Source organism: Aplysia californica, unplaced genomic scaffold, assembly GCF_000002075.1.
Source record: "Aplysia californica isolate F4 #8 unplaced genomic scaffold, AplCal3.0 scaffold00426, whole genome shotgun sequence".
Taxonomy (NCBI): Eukaryota; Metazoa; Mollusca; class Gastropoda; order Aplysiida; family Aplysiidae; genus Aplysia; species Aplysia californica.
This window is the reverse complement of record NW_004797696.1, coordinates 475,214-479,893: the sequence shown is the minus strand read 5'-3', so window position 1 is coordinate 479,893 and position 4,680 is coordinate 475,214.

Sequence of the window (4,680 nt, the reverse complement as noted above, 5' to 3'; positions counted from 1 at the left end):
CGGTCTAAGCGCCACAACTTTCAGAGTTATGTAAAACGTCTCGGGAACATTCTCAAAAGTGACGTCAGAAATTCGCCTGTAAATCGAAATGTCTTCAAGCAACTCAGCTTCAGACAGCAAGAAACATTTCCAAAATGGTATCTATTTTTTAAATTTTTTTTTAAAGTTTGAAAGTGAAAAGCGAAAAGGCGAATTTTTTAATGCATTCACAAGTACCTGAATCCAGTGTGGCGCGCGGCGACGTGAAAGGTTGTGAAAAATAGCATGCCAACGTGGAACGCCGTGAGACAAAAAGGCTAATGGGCGGTTTGCTCCTTCTTTCCTATCAAACATCTATTGTCTCTCTTCCTTCTTTTCTTTATGTCCTACTTTGTAGTAACACCTTTAATACACGGCACTTACATGACACGTTGAGCTGCAAGCGCCGTAAAACTCGTACTAAAACCAAATTCACGCCTCTCTCTCTCTCTCTCTCTCTCTCTCTCTCTCTCTCTCTCTCTCTCTCTCTCTCTCTCTATCTCTATCTCTATCTCCCTCCCTCTCTCTTTCCCTCATCTTTCTCGGGGTGTAAAAAAAAGAAAAGAAAAGTGGCATTGTGACAAAAATCATGTTAAAATAATTAATGTGTTCTTTTCAACATAGTTGCGTTCCATAGCGGCTAAAGGAGCGTGAATAATGAAATCTTGGAATTATAATATCTTACAGTGCAGCGCCATGATCTAAATTTAATTGCTTCATGAAATTGTTCAATGCAATAGCAAAGCCAATTTTGTCATCCAATACACACACTGAAGGGACCAAATTTGTTTCATGTCCAATCCTTTCATTTGAGAACGTATAATGTATACGATGACCCAGTTCGGTTTTGTGAAGGGACACTGGTCGATAACTCTTGGGCATTAATCACACATTAAGATGCTAAAAATAGTCTCTGTGGATACCAGAGGTATACATTTATCGCCAGGCACATAAAAGGAATACAATTTTTCTGACCTGATGACTCTGGTGACTGGCTTTGTGTACAGATTTTTGTTTGTATTGAACGGACAAGTAAACAAACTTTGTTATGAAAAGGCATTGCGTCGAATCGTTTATTCGCTTCTTTCAGGCTACACTAGAACTGTGAATAAATCGAATCGGGCGAACACTTGGAATGTTTGAAATACTGTAAATTGTCATTTTATGGGGGATTTTTTCTAAATAGCACATTCTTTGCTAAGCTCTATTTAACTGCTGGACTTTGTGGGAAAATTTGGGCCAGAACATAATCTGGGTCATTGCATAAATTCCAGTCTTGTATGGTTTTTGTTTGTTTGTTTGTTTGTCTGTCTGTCTGTCTGTCTGTCTGTCTGTCTGTCTGTCTGTCTGTCTGTCTGTCTATCTGTTCGTTTGTTTGTTAGTTTGTTTGTTTGCTGGTTTGCTGATTTGTTTGTTTGTTTGTTTTGTTGGGATTTTTCTTTAAACCTTAATCACAGAGATATCTTTCATTCTTTGGAAATTTACAGCCATAATATCAGTTGCACAATGAATCCAATATCTAAAACGATTTTTTTTTTCAACTTAAAATTAAACAACAGTGGGGACGAATTTTGCATTCTGTTTGTAAATCTTGTTTAAGGAGATTTGACCTTGCTTGTTTTCGAGAAAACAAAAGCAAAAATAAAAACCTGGTAAACACAGGTCGTTTTAGAGACTAATAATACCACGGCGTTTCGGGGAGTCTAATTGAGGAAACGGTCTGCCCTAGAATGTGCGAGACCGCGATGTGTTCTACATATAGATTTGAAATAAAATGAGATAGCACTTTTGTTGGTTCTGTGCAAAAAGTTAGGCTACAACGGCACGTGCAATGGCAAACATATTTCAGAGGTTACTTCAAAGCCTTAATATTATACTGATGCAGGACCAGCGTCTGTACATGGTGTTCGATTCCCGAATGGGGAGAATTTTCGTCAAGCTTCTCGGTCTTTCTGCTTGGATATTGTAACTTTCTCCCTTTTTTTATAGTAGAGGGTTTTACGGCGCTCGCAACTGCATAAGGTCATATGAGCGCACTGGACACACCTAATACTTTTAGTTGGTATGGAATTTTGAATTTTGCCCGGGTGGCGGCCGAAGCCTACTCTTATCGATTTTAGACTACCAGGGGATCTTTAACGTGCGCAACTTGCACACAGGCCCTCCTAGATTTTTCGCCCTTGTCCGAGAACGCTAGGTGTAGATCTTTCCTACCAGAAGATCAGGGGTGTGGCAGAAAGACAACTGTAAGAAGGAGTCAAGGAATAGCAGTAGAAAGGCCGCAGAAAGAGTCAGGAGCCCAGAGGAGGGGGCAAAGGAGGTGAGGGGGTGGGGGCTGAAAGAGGAGACGAAAGCAGACGACAGAATATTGCTAGAGAGCAGGAAAGGAGGTGAAAGGAGACAATTTTAGAGAAGAAAATATTTCGGTCGCTACCCGGATTCGAACCCCGGACCCTTTGAATGAGAGGCTAACACCTTAACCTCTAGGCCACGAGAGCCCCCTAACCCTCTCCATCCGGATTGGCACCACTGACAGGCATGGTCGAAGGCCATCTCCTAAATAATCTGAATTATGTCTAGAGGGAGGGAGGTAAAATGCCTAAATTTTCAGAAAAACAACAACACAGCTGCACACCCACTGCTTAGGGTACGATTCTGCCATACGCCATTCGGAAAAGTGACGTATGACGGATTCTTTCCCAGAGCCGTCATTACAATTCAGCGAATAAGCTCCTGTTGTAGCGCCGTGTTTCTGAGCTGCAGTTATCGTGTCCAGCAACCCCGAACTACTTGTAAAACGTAGTGTCAACCAAAAGTTGTCTGCATGTGTACACCACACTGCCTGGCATTACTTAAAGTGTTATCATGAGAGCTCTCTGACCACCGCCCGCCTGCGTTCATAACCGATACAATATGCATCGTGCAGTACAGAGCAATAACCGTTAGTTTAATTTATGTATAAAGCTACGTGAAACATATGTTTCTTAATAAGTACCTCTCTACTGATAACGGTGCTAAGTGTTCTGTATACAGTTTTTGCATGGGTCAGATCTTTTGGACTATTTTTTTTTTTTTTTTTTTTTTGGGGGGGGGGTCTTTTTATTTTATATATATGGATTCTTTTAAGGCGGAGGGGGTGAGTTTGAAGTGGGTGTATTGAAGGGGTTACACGCTTTAATACAGATACGAAGGATACGAAATCTGGTTGTTTATTCTCTAATGAAGCCTCTTTTGGAATCTAGGCTCAATTATATGATTCCTAGTGATGAGGAAAGACTTTTTTTATTTCTCAAATAGGAGTAGATCTAGTTTTTTTAGTGGGTTTTCTTTTTAATTTACTCTTTTTTTTAATGTCCGGCCTCTGTTGCCATTATCGTTAACTAATTTAGAGCTCTAAAGTTTTCTCTTCTCTAAGTGCATTTGAAAGAAAATTTATGACAGTCAAATGATCAGCTTTTGAGAAAATCATATCTTTAAATTCATACACCCTAAACTGATCGATTTTCAACTGCACCATCTTTTGCAAAGGGTTCTTATCTCGGGATTGAGTCTTTTGTTCTCATAGACAAGTTTCTTTTCAAGTAAACTATGGAAGAATTATACATACTGAAAGAATTACTTCAAAGTTTGCGAGTTGAAAACTTTCATTTGTTGTTTTTCTTTTGTAGTTTATGCATGTCTTCGTAAGTGTTATTAGCAACTTAACTCCCATGTAACTGATATTAGTTGGGACACTAGCGTGCAGACAGAATACTTGTATGAGCTTGTGATATGATACATTTAAAAAAAATTAAACTCTCGCACTCTTAAACTAAAATGCATTTCCATTTTATAAGTGAGCTATGATAATGCAAATCGGACTTGAGGGGCAAGTATCTCGCCCTCTTAACACACAAATTGGTTGACAGACACCTGTTGACAGAGACGCAAGTTTTCACTATACCGTATAGTCAACCAAGCGATATGAAAAATAAATATGAATACTAAAGGCATTGAAAATGATTGATGAATGGGGTCAACAGAATTTGAAAGCGGCTTTATATACATATTTAGGTTAAACATAATCAATACGTGCACAAAAAGGGTACGTTTGCCAGCATTAAGGTGCGGACGCTGATTGGTTGAAACGTTGAGGATATTTCTGTATAAATTAAATGTCACAGCAAAATTTATTTCACTTTTTTCTTCCACCTGAAGTTTTAGCCTCATTTCGACTCTGAAAAAGCTTCTGTGGCCCGAAAAAAAAAACGCATCCAATTTCAAGACTGATTCTGTCGCCATTAAACATCCTTGACTTGCAATGGCTCTCAGAACGCCATGCCTCTGGGCTCTGATGACCCTGGCGTTGACTCCACTGCTTGCTGCGTCAGAACTGCAGGCCGTCCTAATAGAACCAACTCGGGAGAAAAATTGTGATGCCTTGCTCGAAAACCCGTTCAAAGAGGAAGTGAAGACCAACTTTGATGGTAAGTTATAGAAGCTAGTTTTGGGGTAACTCTACGTTAGTAACTAATCTGACGAAATGTTTTCACCATAATGTCATTATACCTCTGTGGGATTCTTTGTTACACGTATTATAACTTCATCTACTGACCCCATACTCCGTAATCTATCTATCTATCTATCTATCTATCTATCTATCTATCTATCTATCTATCTATC